At 41.2% G+C, this 17,040-nt stretch overlaps 1 protein-coding gene across 1 annotated transcript in view; it reads left to right on the top strand.

Moving 5' to 3' along the window:
* The first annotated feature begins 835 nt into the window (after positions 1-835).
* insyn2ab (inhibitory synaptic factor 2Ab) overlaps positions 836-17,040 on the top strand; it is a 47,823-nt gene continuing 31,618 nt past the window's right edge. The window contains exon 1 of the mRNA XM_037686398.1: positions 836-902. The gene's annotated coding sequence lies outside the window, so the exon portion shown is untranslated. The remainder of the gene's footprint in view (positions 903-17,040) is intronic.

Genomic DNA, 17,040 nt, shown 5'->3' with positions numbered 1-17,040 from the left:
CCACACACACACACACACACACACACACACACACACACACACACACACACACACACACACACACACACACACACCACCACTGCTTCTAATAAACAATGTGTCAGATGTATGAAAGTAACAGGAGTGCAGAAGACATCCAATTAAAAACACAATGCATTATTATTTCTCACACACCCACCCCTTCACCCACCTCCCTCTCTGCCTCCTCCCAAAGCCCTTCATATTATATAACAGCTCAGTGTCAAGGGAGCCAGCCTGTGGGTGACAAGTTGAGGGGGTTCGGGTGGGGGTCTTAGCTGACAATGCAGCTCACCAACTCTGGACTTTCCCCAGCAGCTTACATACAGTACCCCTTGCTGCTTGTCCTCCTCCCTCCTACCATCCACCCACCCATCCTACCTCCAGCCCACCCCCACCCTGCCCTTCCTTCCTTCACTCACTCACATACACACACACACACACAATCACGAATGAACAGGGATTGCAGCAGCAGCACCACGAGATGGAGATCTCCGCTGCGTGTGTAAGAGCCTGTTCCCGGTGAGTGTAGGTACAAGAGCGAACGAGTGTCAGTGATGCTTGAATAAAGGTGCATGAGGGACACGAGGGTAGAGAGGATGGAGTAGAAGGCAGGAGGGGGGGTATCAGTGAGGCTTGGAGACAATGACCGTCTGCTTTTCCCCCCCTCTCCAATACCGATAACCTGAATCTTTGCCCGGATGTGCCACAACTCCTCCAGCTGTCACTGCGCTGGCTGCCTCTCTTTCAGCACTCACGCAGCCTGCGAGAACTGCTCCAGCAGTCGACTGGTACCCTGGCACCAGCTGAATACATGGATGAATGCTGGATCTACAGGGGATCTGTGCTTTACTGTCAATTTCACCTCTGATTTGTTTTTCAAGGTAAGACTTCCTTTCATGTATTTTTTTTTTTTTTTTTATGATTATTTCTAGAGTTGCACACATAACCACAGGTATTGCAGTAACAGTGGTGGGATTAATGTGCTTCAGTCTTATAAATAAAAGTGGAAAAGGAATGCTTCAGAAATTTAACAGATCACTGGTGAAGTATTTGCAGTCAGTGCATAGGATCTATGCAGGCATTAGATTTTCATCAATTAAGGAACAGGCGTTTCTGCACAACTGCATTTATAGATTTAATGAATAATTAGAACGTGGCAAATGCTTTTCTTCACAACTGAATGATGAAGATAAGTGGTGATGTCATCTGACTTTGAATAATATCTACTTAACATGATGCATATCTTTGCAGCTGCTGACATCGAAGCAGCACTTACCTAGTGAGGCAGAAGCCGATGATCAAGATTGCTGTAGTTGTGACTTGCCCGGGCTTGATAGTGTAGAATATTGATGAGGGCTTACTCATAGATGATTGCGTATTGGACTGTAGCAAACCGTCAGCATGATGACCCTCATCATAGGAAACACCTATTATTTTAACTTCTTGGAAGTATATTTACATGCAAGGTGTGGTATGCTGCGTATGCTTTTGGTAAAAGCTGGATTTGTACCTATCATGACTAATAGTGTGTTTGATCTAGAGGGCTCTGGGGTACTGCATCACATACAGAGCTGCACTTGTATTTGGTCTCAGCTGTTGCCTCCACCCACCCCCTCCCTCTCTCTGTCCCTCTGTTTTCTGCGGGTCGTTCCTTTAAAACCCAATCTTCCTCCAAGCAAAGATAAGAAACTTGCTCTTAAGGTGCCACCTGTGTTCAGTTTCACTTTTTATTCATTTGATATATGCACAAACTCATCCCTTTATTTCTCTTTGAACTCATCAACAGTGCGGACGTTATAAGAATGAATGCCTACAAAGTTTTCTTGATTTCATACTACAAAGGGCCAAATAAAGCAAAGAGGGAAAAAAAAGTTTTTCATTTCAGTCTCCTTAAACTTACTTACTCCTCCCCAGAATCCATTTCACAGCCCACACTCTCACAGAAGACTTCAGAGAGGGAAGCTTCTTAAACCTTTTCTGCCATAATGGAAACTATTGCTTCGTGATAAATGTTTAAAGCTAATAAAGTCATAAAGCAAACTTTCACAGGTGTAGCCTGCAGCCAGGATAGATATGGATAGCTCTGTGCGACAGCTGGAATTAAGATGGTGCGCATGTCTTCTTGACTGTGGAGCTCTGAAAACTGACTGGCTCTGCTTTAAATACACAAGTACTGAGAAGTGTTGAGATAAATTTTACTGCAACAGAAACCACACAGAAGCAAAAACCTATCCTCCACTGTAAGACCATGCAGGACTATATACATATAGCCTCATGGATGGGACAAAACGTGTCACATATTTCATATTGTGCATACGAATGCATGAATGGTGCAATGTCACCCTCAAATTAATGCAGATGGTGAGTAAAAATTCTACATGCAAAGTGGAGTCATTGCACGGTGGTGCACATGGGTGAAGATAAACACGACAGCAGCTTGTGTTTTATTAGAAAACAAGTGTTTAAATTATAATGCATATCCTTTGGTGCAGTTCAATCAAAAGCCAGACTGGAACTCTGAAGAATCTGTCTCCTCTCTTGTTTATGATGCATTTGCATTGGATTGATGAAGTTGATAGAAATGTGTTACTTATGAGAATGGCTAGACAGTATTATCACATGTAAATATTCTGCTGTTACATTTCAGTATTTATTATGTTGATGCAGGCCGACAGGGATACAAGAAGATCTTAGCAACGCAGTCTTCTTTGCTCTCATTTGTAATGAGGAAGAAATCATGAGTCAGCAGTGTTACAGAGTTTCTAAAGCACTGAGAAAGGATACAAACCTCTATTAAAAGTCCCCATAAGCATCATGTTTCTCCAGCACTGAGGTCACAATAATCAATCAAGTTACTGTAGCTAAAGCTTTTTTAAATTATTTATTTTACACAAGCAACATATTCTGTTTAAAGAACTGAAGGGCAACTGGAGCAAACAACGTGGTCTGTCAGGATACATAAGGAGATTTCAGAGGATTACTTATGCAATTTTAGACTCAATACATTATTCATAATCTTGTGGATAGCTGAGGCCAAATCAGAGAAGGACCTCAGGTCATTAGCAGAGATAGCTTGCTGTGAGGAGGAGGAAAAAGAAGATGTCGGGAAAACGGAGATTCTCTTGCAACGGTCTGAAGACATCAGTGTATCATAACAGTCTTTCACACAGCCAGCTCTCACTTTCTCTGGATCTGACTTCCAACAATAATAACTCATTAAAGAGCTTTTCTTGATTCATTTCTTTGAGTGATACCATTTAGCTGTTTTTGCATGCACTGCACAACGGTGTGAGAAATTGCATGCGCTTAGAGGAGACTTCCTGCAGATGTGATTACCTTTTCAGAAGTCAGATTGGTGTTTCTGAGTGTGAAATAATATGATCTCATGTGAATCAGCCTCAAACAAATTCTTCTTTATGTGTGAAACTGGTTAAACAAACAACTACTTGACAAATCAAAGTGCATATACCAAGTTGTGTTTCAGAACAAATACAGGCCTTCAATAACATTCATCTGCGCCATATTCCAAAACAACTTTATGTGAATTCATGACACAGCATGCACATTGTTGCTGTATAATGGTAGTGAGCTAATTGTTTCATTTGCGTCATTTTGAAGGCAATGCATGCATTGTTTTTAAAAACAGATAGTTAGAGCTGAGGCATTGACTTCCATATACAGACTACACTGTAAAGTACCAGGCAGGAAGTCTAGAAAGAAATACTGATACACTCCCCTGCTTATAGTCCACGTCTGCTTTTGCGTGTATTTTTTTGTGTGCATGCACTCTTAAGTATTCTGGCAAAGGTTTTTATTTGAAAAGGTGGCACACGCACAACAATACTCACTTACCTCCTGACTTTTTTGCTCTTAAAACATGCAGACAAAACACATGCAATGGAGCATCCCACTCCCCCCACTCACACAAATGCAAATAAATGTATTCATGAATATGTACGCCAACAAACAATACACAAAGTCAAAACAGCGAAGGAAGTTTGAATAATGTTTCGAAGTGTGCTCTCGTTTATTTCTGAGTTGTTTATTGCCCACTGCTGAAACCGATGGCAGATCAGTTATTTTGCATGTGTTTGTGTGCTGATCTCTACAATTCTTCTTCTTCTTGTTCTTGTTGTTCATCTTGTTGTTCTAGTTGTTCTTCTTTCAGCTTTTCCCTCTTCAGGGGTTGCCACAGTGAACAATCCCCCTCCGTCTCACTCTGTCCTCTGCATCCTCACTCCATCTACCTCCATATCCTCTCTAACTGCATCCATGTACTGTATCTCCTCTTTAGACTTCCTCTTTGTTTTTTTCCTGGCCGCTGCATTTCTAACACCATTCTACCAATATACCCACTGTCCCTCCTCTGGACATGTCCAAACCAACTCAGTCTGGCCTCTCTAACTTTATCTCCCAGTTGTTTAATTTGTTTTGTACCTCTGATGATCTCATTCCTAATTGTATCCATTCTTGTCAATCATAATGAGAACCTCATCATCATTGCTGCTACTTCCAGTAATGTCTCCTGTCTTTTTGTCAGTGCCACTGTCTCCAGACCATACAACATAGCTGGTCTCACCACTGTCTTGTAAACTTTTCCTTTGATCTTTGCTGACACCTTTTATCACAAATCACTCCTGAAACTTTTATGCATTCACTCCATCCTGCCTGGACTCTCTTTTTCACCTCTTTACCACATTCCACATTTTCCTAGACAGTGGATCCCAAGTACTTGAAGTCCTGCACCTTTGTGACCTCTGCTTCTTGTAGCCTCACTGTTCCACGTGCCTCCCTCTCATTCACACACATGGACTCTGTCTTACTTTGGCTGACTTTCATTCCTCTTCTTTCAAGTGCATACCTCCACCTCTCCAAGTTCTCTTCCCCCTGTTCCCTGTTCTCCCCACCGATCACAATGTCATATATAAATATCATAGTCTCATAGTCCACAAGGATTCCTGCCTGACCTCCTATAATAGTCTGTCCATCACCAGAGCAAACAGGAAGGGGCTCAGGGCCAATCCTTGATGCAATCTAACCTCCACCTTGAAGCTATCTGCCACTCCTGCAGCATATCTCACTACTGTTCTGCTATCCTCATACATGTCCTGTACCAGTAAATGGTAAATGGACTGTACTTTTATAGCGCCTATCTATCTTATCAAGATACTCAAAGTGCTTTACACCACAATTTTTGCCCTCATATACCCATTCATACAGCACTCTACTCTACTAGATATGTACAAAGACTAATCAGCGCTTTTAAATCACATTCATACACACGATGGAACACACATCAGAGGAAATGAGGGGTTCATTGTCTTGCCCAGGGACACTTCAGCATGTGACTGCTAGTAGAATCAAACCTCCAACTCTCGCATTGGAGGACGACTGCTCTAACCACTCAGCCACAGCTGCCCCTGTCTAACATACTTCTCTGCCATTCCAGAGTTCCTCATGCAATACCACATATCCTCCCTCAGCACACTATAATATGCTTTTTCTAAATCCACAAATAGAAGATGGAGCTCTTTATGACTCTCAGTACTTCTCCATCAACATCCTCAAAGCAAAGATGGCATCAGTGGTGCTCTTTCTGCATGAAACCATACTGCTACTCACAAATGGTCACCTTTTGTCTAAGTCTAGCTTCCACAACTCCCTCCCAGCTCTTCTTTGTGTGACTCATCAACTTATTTCCCCTATAGTTGCTTCAACTCTGTACATCACCCTTGTTCTTAAAAATGGGCATCAGCACTTCCAACTTTTCCAACATTTCTCTCGTTGCATTTTTTTGTCCATTCCTCAGGTACTTTCTCACCCTTAAATATGCCATTGGATATTTGAGTCAAAAACCTCACTGCTATCTCTCCAAGATATTTCCAAACCTCTACTGGTATGCCATCAGGTTCTATTGCCTTCCCCTTCTTCATTCCTTTCAGAGATTTCCAAACTTCACCCTCACTAATCTTCCCCACTTCCTGGTCCACAGTTTCTATGACCTCTACTCATCTTTCTCTTTCATTCTCTTCATTCATTAGCTCCTCAAAGTACTCCTTGCATCTTTCTATCACAATCTCCTCACTTCCAAAAAAGTTAAATCTGGTCCTCTGGACATTCAAAAAAACAAAACAAACAAAAAAAATTGTAGAAATGTTTCGTCTTTCATCCGAAAGACTTCCTCAGTATTCAGCTCAGTCTTATAAATAGCACCTTCTCGTAGTGGATCAACCAGTTTGCTGTTGACAGCCAAAACCAGCTGCTCACATGATCAAGGAGGACCATCAGCCTAACGATGGATAATTAGAACCCTGATGGCTGTTTACTATTCACAGGGAGCTGAGTGATACTAGCAATAACATCATTGTAAGAAGGGGAGAGTTGAACACAGAGGCCTCCACCCCTGTTTAATGATGGACGGTTTCTGTTCACAAAGATGACCTCCTTTACTCATCTCTCAATAGCCTTGTCCTGCTCCAAAAATTTTCAGGCAATCTATCAACTTCTTCTTGTAACCACTTCCTGGATCTCTTTTCAGTGGTTCATAAGTGGTTAAGTCACTAAGGAGTGTCATAATTTTCTCATGATAGTCTTTCTGGTTCAAAATCACTGTGCACCTTCCTTTGTCTGCTGGGAGAATGATGATGTTTTTGTCCTTGCAAAGAGTGGTGATTGCATCCCTCTCCTCTCTACTGATGTTGGAAGGTGGTGGTTTGGCATTGCTGAGGCAGGCTGAAACTTTGATTCTGACCTGTTCTGCCTCACACTCTTTAATTTTGTTGTTGCGGCTGTGATAATCTCCACCAGAGGAATTCTTCTTGGTGCAACTGCAAAGTTCAGTCCCCTGGCAAGAATCTCTGTTTCCGGCTGGGTGAGCTGTCTGTGAAATAAATTCTTCACCCACTTTTCTGTCTCCCTGTCATGTAACTGTCTACCGGAGTGTTGTCTTCCACTGAATGTGTTGTTATTGGAATAGTGATGGTGTTGACGAGTTATCAGTAAGTTAAACTTGTTTTGTTGTCGAGTCTTGGACTTGACATGCTGTGCTAAGCGTGCCTGATCTGTACAGTCCATCACTTGCTGAAGTGTGGTCTGATCTAGGCATGTTGTTAGTTGTTGTTTAATGTGCTCTTCTTTGGCCTTCAAGGCCTCAATAGTAAAATTGGTCTGTCTCACCCGTTCATTCAGCAGCTGGGTCTGTGCCTTCATGCAGAATGTAGTTTACCTGCATACTCCTGCCTCTACTCTTATATCCTGCCTCCACTCTTCTAAAAGTGGATGTTCCTGTGTTCCACCCTCTTTTGGAAAAAAGCGTTGACTACAGCCATTTCAAATTCTTTTGGCACAATCCACCACCATCTGTCCTTCCTGGTTTCTTTCCTTGACACCAAATCTACCCACCACTTCCTCATTTTCTCTGTTTCCTTCATCAACATGTCCATTCAGTTCTGCTCCAATCACCACTCACTCCTCCCTGTGAATACTATCTATCACTTCATCCAGATCCTTCAAAAAAAATCCCTTTCTTCTCTATGTCACAACCAACCTGTGGATCATAACCAATGACAACATTTGCATTAGATCATCTACTTCTACCTTCAGATGCATCACTATATCTGGCACTCTTTTCACCTCTACTACATTCTTTGCCAACTCCTCCCTCAGGACCAGCCCTACTCCATTTCTTGTTCTATCAACATCATGGTGAAACATATACAACGAAACATCAGACTTTCACTGGATCAGTATGAATCAGGAACATGTCACGTGTCATGATTACTAATCTGGCATCTGTTCATCTGTCTTGGTCCTTGGACCATCGTCTTATCTTTTCTGTAAGGTAGCAAAGAAACTGGTTAGTTTTCTCTAAAAATTGTCATATTACAGGCCCTAAGCAGGTGACCTTCAGCCATTTCAAATTTGCTCATCTTTTTGTTTTTTTCTTCATAAGACTAAACATTTCATAGTTCATTCACAGCTGTTTATAGTAAAGGTTTTCTTGTTTTTTTCCTGTTATACATTTTGTCTGAACTGTCCTTTTTTTTAAAATATATTTTATTAGATTTTTTTCATCATTCAAGTCATGTGTTTTATATAATTTACAAGCTGTCACAAATCCAATCAGTGACAGCTAGTTACAGACCAGTGCACCACTGAAACTCTGATCTCAGACAGACAACATACATCCACTCCTCTCTGGATTATTTGTCTTTTTATTTTTATTTTATTTTTTCATTTTTCCCAAGGAGTTCTCAGTGCAGGATCAATGGAGGGAGCTTGTGAGTCCTCCTCTCCCTTAACTTTTTCAATAAAGTAGATGCTATTTACTTCATTTTGGTGTAGCCTATTTTAACGGGTTGTTAAACATCTATGCTTACATATATTTGTAAACACTTGATTCAATTACTATTTTAGAGAGCAATAACAGGTTTTGTGTGAATAGAGCAGATCCGATTCTGTCAAGCGTCCTACCCTCTGCCCCCCACCCCCCCACCACCACCATTTCTTTATTAGCCAAACACTTCTCCGCTGATTTCATTCCTGCACTCTGTTGCTCCTGCTGCTCCAACCTCAATTATGACTCCCTTCTCGGTTGTCCAGCTAAGAACAATCCATCCATTTATTTTATGTAAGTAAATTGGACTGTCTTTTTGACATTTTGATAGTTGTTATTTTTGACAAATTAGCGCAGTTGTTTTGATATGTGATTAATTTGAATAATACACATCAAACATTTCTCTTGTTGTATTTTTTTACTGCAAGCTTTTTTATTTATTATGTCTGAAACATGTATGAGTTCACATCAGCAGTTATGCATGCTCTGTAGAGATGTCTGGAGACACTGCTATGCGTAAAGTATGGCAAGCCAAGTGGCCCATTAATAGCCACTTTTACCACATATCTGACTATTAATGGGTCACTTGGCTTGCCATATGGATGATGACACTTCACCCCTGTGGGACATGCCGTCTGCATCTCTGCTGGGCAGGAGCATGCAGTATGCATGAGCTGGTGCACCTGCTGCAGTCATAATATCCACTCCAAAGACTGGGCAATGTCTCCTCTCTTTGGATTTTTAAATAATCAAAATAAAAATGTGTGATGACTTTGAACTTTTAGGAGCTGAGATTTGAGTTGCCGGATCTGAACAAAAACTTGCCGGAATGTAACCGATCAAAATGAGAGAGTTCCCGGATCTTGTTCCAGCAGGATCCAGCTCAAATTAAGCACTGGGTGACAGTCATTGTTAACCCGACTGATGGAACTTGCATATTTGTTTTGGCAAAAGTGTTTTACGTCGGATGCCCTTCCTGACACAACCCACAGCATTTACTTGAGCTTGGGACTGGCACAATAGATAAACTGGCTTGTGCTCCCTAGTGGCTGGTTTGTTGGTCTCTGTCATGATCTGCAGTTTAAGGTTCTAACCCACACGCAGGAAAACAGGAGGACTCAATAGTGAAAATAAATAATAATTTACTGAACAAAACAAAATGCTGACGGGGCAGCCAAACTTACTTTAAAGATGACAGGGAAGGTGGAGCAGACACAGACCATAACACCTTGGAAGGATAAAGACCAGATACCAAAAGAGTGAAAACACACAGTCTAAATACTGACATTAATGAGACAGAGTGAGGAGCACCTGGGGTGATTAGAATAAGGATCATCTGTGGATGATGACATGGAAAACAGAGGTGCAGGAAAACAGAAAACAGAACCGTGTCATAACACCCCCCCCCCCCCCCCCCCCGGTGGCACCTGACACCCCCAAAGCAGGCCCCCCACATAACTAGGGAGGGAAGGGGGAGGAGATGATGCAGGGCACAAGAAGAAAAACTCCCAAGCATGAGAAAAAAAGAAACACCAACAGGTAGGAACCTGGGAAAACTGAAAAAGGGGAAAGAACACTCATGCTCAAGAGTTCAGGTGGATGGCCAGGGGACCATCCAGGGTGAGGCAGGTTTACAAGTGGCCGGTCAGGGGATCGTCCATTGCTTCTTATGGGTGGTGTATGCCTAGACCTTCCTCGAGTCAGGCTGGAGAGAGGTGATGAAGCCGATGACCCTGGAGCAAGAGTAGAGACCACCTGAGAAGCTGCATGCAGTGTGGGAAACACCTTGGAAGCTTCATGCGGTGTGGGACCCTTGAGAGGTATGGGACACTCAGGAGCTGCAGGAGGCTTGGGGCCCAGAAGTGGCTTGGGAGCCAGAAGAGGCTTGGGACCCAAGGGGGCAGTACTCAGAGTGGAGGCCCATGGAGCGACAGCCGGCAGAGAGGCCCCAAGAGCAGCCGCTGGCAGAGAGACCTCAAAGTCTTTAGCTGGTGTGAAACACAGCTTTGGAGCTGGTGTGGGAGCCAGTTTTGGTGGTGTGGAAGCCATTTCAGGTGCCGCAGCAAGTGCAAAGACTTCTGAGAGTGTTGCTGTGTCTGTCTGCATTGCGGCTTCTGTCTGCATTGGATGAGGCCGGCTCGTCTGCGTCATCAGATGAGAAGATGTGGCTTCCTTAGGGAAGGCAGGAGACGTTGCTGTGGCTGGACCCGCAGGTTGAGCGAGAGCCTCTGGAGTGAGGATCTCTGAAGGAGCGATGATGAGGACCTCAGGAGCAGGATATGATGTCAGCGTCTGTGCATGTGCCCTGCAGCTCTGCATCGGCAGATGGGCCCAGCAGCTCTGTGTCGATGGATGGGCCCAGAGCTCTGCGTTGGTGGATTGGCCCAGCAGCTCTGCATTTGATGCTGGAGACAGCAGCTCTGCATCTGATGGTGATGGCACCCTCCAGGTATGGAGGAACATGGCAGTGGAGAGCAGTGCACAGGCTTAATGGCCAGATGTGTTCCATAGAACTAGGACGTCTGCCTCTCTTCCTCTACCAGGTGCGGAGATGGGAGGACTTCCACTTCACGGCTGCGAGGGTTTTGTCTCCAGGCTGGTCTGGACTCCTCCAGCTGAAAGCCGCCCCATTGGATGACGGGCTTCGCCTCCTCTTGCTCCCGTTTCTCCTTGTCCCACTGGGTAGTTTTGTCCACCTCACGGGCGAGCCATTCAAAAATGTTCATTTTCCTGCTGGGTTCTCTGTGATCCGGGCTTTCTGTTATGATCTGCAGTTTAAAGTTCGAACCCACACGCAGGACAACAGGAGGACTCAATCGTGAAATAATAATTTATTGAACAGAACAAAATGCTGACAGGGCAGCAAAAGTTACTTTAAAGATGACAGGGAAGGTGGAGCAGACACAGACCATAACACCGTGGAAGGATAAAGACCGGATACCAAAAGAGTGAAAACACACAGTCTAAATACTGACATTAATGAGACAGAGTGAGGAGAACCTAGGTGATTAGAATAAGGATCATCTGCGGATGATGACACGGAAAACAGAGGTGCAGGAAAACAGAAAACAGAACCGTGTCAGTCTCTAACTTTATATACCAAAATAGCTCACAAATCGCTGAACAGATTCTAACAAAACGTTTAAAATTAGTAATCAAATGCACATCTGCAGTTGAATAGCTTACACAGCAAAAAGAGTTTAAGCAAACACAAAAAATGGTTATAACGTAGTCAATTTTACAGACAATGAGCTAAACTTGATTTGATGCCACCTGATCCCCAACATTTACACTGAGCATTAACTGGTTGCACAACATCTGTATTTAAAACTTTGCTGGTAAATTTCAGTCTGTTGGCAAAATATCTCATGAACCACTGTCAATAAACCAGGTGTCTGTAGTGGTGATACATGAACAGGCCACCAGCTTTAAAGAAAAATGAAGCCTGATCAAAAGTTCTCCTCAGCAACAGCTAAGAATGATAATGTGTAACCAAAGTTTTACTGTTTTAATAATGTGTAACCAAAGTTTTACTGTTTTAATAATGTGTAACCAAACTGTTTTACTAAATAATCAACACATAATCAACTGATAGAAGTAGTAATCTTTAAGACATTGTATAATCCTTTGTATGATTGTGTGAAATGGTAAAAGTAAAGAGGCCTCATGTAACAGAAAAACAAGTTCTGGAAAGTACCAGAAGTCACAAGGTTTAAACACGACTCATCTCATGATGACTCATCTTTGAGCAAAACAAGTTTTGGAAAGTCCCAGAAATCTGGTCTAAACCGGTTGAGGTGCAAAACAGCACAGAAGTTACTGGAAAAGAGATGATGTAATTTTCCATAACCCCTCCTTAAGAGGAGGAGGGATGAATGAGTCTTTAAATACAGACTGACCAGAACAAAGCTTGGTCAATGCAAGTCGGAGTTGAGCTGAGGAGCTGAGCAGAGAGAATTACAGGCAAGGAGCAGCCCATCAGGATCAGAAGGAGCCCAAAAAGAAGATTGGATTTTACCAGTTTTGAGATGATGATGGAAATTAACTCTTTTCTTCACTGACATGGGATTGGATGTAAGTTTTCTTTCGTCAAACTGGATGAGATTCCTACTTCTAAAAATGCATGACCTGGGCCCGTCCAAACTCTGATCTTCTAATTTGGAAATAGTTGCACTTGCTTCAGAGGTTGGCCTGTATCCCTCCCCTAGGGAACAGGAGATTTGCCCTTACCCCCACCAGTGTCCCACTAAGGGGCATACCTAAATCATGGTAAGCGGACGACCTCATTCTTACTCTGCTCTAATTAAATTATTTCATCAGATTGGAAGAACAGCATACAGAATAAATTTGGGAGTACTAAATTGGTTACTGGTAAGATTTGCTCGAAGGTGTTTCTGGTTCATGAGGGAGTTGAGAGAAAATATCTTCTGGCTTGAGTTGTGAAAGGTCTCTGTGAAGGAAGTATCTGTAAAAACCCTCAAGGGCTCTTGAGGTTTAGAGTTTCACAGATAGTAGTCACCACCTTGTTAGGGAAGGAAGTGTATCCTATGTACTCATGAAAAATTAAATCATTATAAAATTGTGCCTGTTGCTGTACCCCTGCGCAAATTATTGATTAAAAGCAAAGCAAAATGTATAAATCTGGACTATTATTTCATTCTTATCAATTAAATACATGGTAAAGCTTGGTTCATTTATCAACACCAATAATAGGAGGTTCTTGTAAAGGTTTCCTAGCTGATAAACAACATCCTTGAGCCCGTTTCCAGGGCCCTAAAGATTACCAGAACGGTTAACAATTGCAACGCTAAAGTGAGAGGTGAGCGGCCACAACGCGAGTTTCTCTGGACCAGAAGATCCATCCCGGCTGCTTGAAGGATCGAGGTACAGAGTGAGATCAGGGTGTGACTCACGGATTTAAGGTCGTTAATATTCTGGATGAATCACCTCGCCGCAGCCTTAATGAGGTTATTTTAGACAGCTGCTGGTAATACCATGGCGCTGAAGTAAACTCCCGGACCCCTTGGAGGAGAGGCTGCAAGCAAAGGTGCTTATCGCTAATTCCAGTGGTTACCTTTTGCTCATCGGAAAGCAGACACCACTGAACAGTTTTAATAGAAATTTTAGGAAAGTATTCAGTGAGTGTACATCTAAAATTGTTTATCTTTTGGACTCAAATCATTTCAAGATGGCTGCTACAGCCAATTGAACTAGCTCAGCTTATTATACAGATATTGAGCTAAACTGCGGTGTGGTGATAGATGAGCATTGTCCCCAACAAAGAAACTCATCTCAGTGCGTAGTATACCTTTGCTCAAACCCTGAACTCTTGAGAGAAGGGGGTCTCTGCAGACCAAAAGTGGGCGTTTCTGGCGAATAGGCGTTTATGGGCGGCGAACACTGATTGGCTAACAGTATTTAATAGGCGTTTGTCGGCGGCGAACACTGATTGGCTGTGGGTAACCCTCAAAGTCACGAGTCATTGATGAGGTAACGTTTCTTTGCGATATTTGACAAAGAAATATGGTTTATTGTACTTATAAAGTATGTTATGTTTTCACTTATGCATTTTATTGAAGTACGTTTATTGTAGGTCACGATAGTTTCGACCGTTCTCTCGTTGTTGTCGTAACGCACTGAGGTAAAGTGAGCCTCCACTCGGCTCCTTTTCAAAATAAAAGCTGAAAATAAAAGTTCTTAATACTTGAAAAATAAATATTTAAAAGCTGTGTATAACTGAAAAATATGAAAAAAATAAATAAAAGTTGTTATTAGCTGAAAAATAAATAAATAAAAGCTGTTAATTATATCTATGTCTTTCTGCCATGTCAGGGACCTCTCTCACTTCAGACTGACTCTAGAAGACCCCAAGATGTTGCCCAACAATGTTGACCAACATCTGATGTTGACTTTCATTACTCAATAATGAGTAATAACTTATTCAATAAAAAGTCTGTAATTTGTCAATAATAGTCAATAATTCATTCAAGAATAGATTATGGGTGTTTGGTATGGCTCAGTGGCTAAAATGGGTTGGATGTTAGAGAAATTACTTAATTTTCAATTAACTGAATGCACAAATTCCTTCATTTATAGTTAAACTTTAGGAAATCAACTTTTTTTTTCTTGTGAAAAAAATATCAAAATTAACTTTAAAATCCAATCCAGGATTAAGTAACAACTAGCAACACCCTAACTGTACTATGTTCTGTGTTTCCAACAGATGCTATGATGACTTCTAAAAATGGATGTCCCAATAAACACAATAAAAAAAAATTCAATGATGCATCAAATGTTGTCTGAGTATGTTTTAAGGTAATAACAAATGTGAAATCTGGAAAACAAAGAGAATTCCTGAATCTGTCTTGTGTGCTTTGATGTGTACATAAGTTTATTGGAGGTCCTGAAACAACTTTTCTGAGAACACAAAGATTTTTATTTTACCTTTGGCCAAGATGTCAGTTTGAAATCAGGCTGCTTACTGCAAAACCAAGAGTTTTTTTAAGACGGTCTTCATTTGTATTGTTTTGTCGACTAAGCTAAATGTAATTTCTAAAATATGGATAAATCTGATCTCATCATGCAGCATGAGCAACTGGGTATAGGTGTGAGGGCCAAAAGTCTGGTTATGTACTGACTCCTAAATGTGCTGGTTTTCTACTGAAACATGGAGTAGGGTTGACCTTTAAAATGTGAGACAGCTGAGGAAGTTAACCAGTAAACAGAAATACCTGCTCCAGGTGCAGAAATCTTACAGAAACTGACAATCACTCATCTGTAGTGACTGCAGGTTGAACAAGAAAATGTGACGTTAAAGGAAACATCCTTTGTCCCAAGGCCAGTTTAAGTATCATTAATATTTTTCTTTCTTTATGAATCGATTGTAACTTTGTTCACATTTTTCAACAACCAAAATGGAATTTGTTTTTTTAATGTTATGGCTAGGTATTAAAAAAAACCCTAACATTTAGCTCTCCCCACTACCCAGTTATGTTGCTCTTATTTTGAAATGTAACCGGAAGTTCGGTGTTAAGAGAGTCGAAAAAAGAAGTTATGGAGACGCCGCGGCAGTATACTGGAGCGATGTCGAACCGAGACGCCGCTAATGTCGAACCGGTTAACACCATAGACATAATATGCCTGTGGTTAACACAATCTGCCAATAACGCCTTGTTTTTAGACATCATGTGTCTGTGGTTACGGCATTTTATCGTTCAGCCTTTTTTTTTTCTATCGTTCAGCCTTTTTTTTCTATCGTCCAATCAGATGTGGCCGTCCAGACACGCCCATTTTTCTATCGTCTAATCAGATGTGGCCGTCCAGACACGCCCATTTTTCTATCGTCCAATCAGATCCGGCTGGCCAGAAACGCCCATTTTCCTATCGTCCAATCAGATATGACCGCCCAGATACGCCCACTTTCCTATAGTCCAATCAGATATGAGCGCCCAGATACGCCTTCCGAATTTGCCTGCAGAGACCCCTTTTTGACTCTTGATGTCAACCTTGTTTGTTTGTTTTGCAAAATATCTCACGAACAACTGGCTAGATTAAAAAAAAAAAAAAAAATGCAGAAAGGAGTTCTACTACTGAATAACTTTGGGATTTAACCAAAGTCAAGATGGCCCAGACTGCTGACCAACCTTAGCCTACACAAAAATGGCTATACCTCAGCAATTTTAACTGATGTTGTGGTAGAATTTGGTGTGACAGTAGCTGATAGTCATTGACAAAAAATATTCCAAGTTCTATCAGACCACGTGAGATACAAGATCATGCAAGCTTTGGCAAACTGTGCATAAAGTTATTTTTAAAAGTTTGACCAAAATGGCTCTAATAATGTAATTCCTCTTTATAATATGATCTTAGTTAAAAACTCTTGGTCTAAAAATATCAAATATATGTAATAAAACATTATCTAAATGCATTCCTTCAAGGAATTCTTAGCCTTTAACTGAAATTAACATGGAGACATTTTAATCATTAGCTCAGTGTGATTCTACATGTGCGGTGGATGCAGAAACCAGAAATGAACATTATTGTAATTCATTCATACAATTCCTGTTTTACAACTTTTACAGAGGTAGTGAAAGTGACAGTAAGGAGACGTCTGTTCAGTATAAATTTCCCACCAGAACAATCATGATGATGGATTTACAATGTCTCAGGATGATAAAATATAATTACTTTCAGAGGAGCTGCAACACCATGAAGAGCTTGCTTTTGTGTGTTAATAAATGATTCAATGGGCTTTTTTTACAGCATAATGTCATGTCATATGAAAATTATTAACCAGGTCTTTCTTATCTTTCGTTTCAACCATATCAGACATCATTTCATTTCCTTGTGCAAAAAAAATGAAAATTGCAATTGCATAAGAACAACTCTCAAAACATCTTTCTTGATTTGGTTGTGTGCAGGCATTCTTTTTCTTCTAATTTACACATATTATCACTATCAGCCATTTTATTTAGTTGTTTAATAAGTTTGAAAATTGAGTCCTCTATATAAAGCATTTCATATCATCAAACGAATGAAACTAAGGAGAAATTCCCATTGTAATACACACATACATGTGCATATATGTTTGTGTATTCCTGTATGTATGTGTGTATGATGTATGTATGTATGTATGTATGTATGTGTATATACATATACATATATATATATATATATATATATAT

The sequence above is a fragment of the Nematolebias whitei genome, chromosome 1, assembly GCF_014905685.2.
Source record: "Nematolebias whitei isolate Nwh7 chromosome 1, NemWhi1, whole genome shotgun sequence".
NCBI lineage: Eukaryota > Metazoa > Chordata > Actinopteri > Cyprinodontiformes > Rivulidae > Nematolebias > Nematolebias whitei.
Note: the sequence above shows the minus strand (reverse complement) of the source record. Positions and strands in the feature narration are given on the sequence as shown.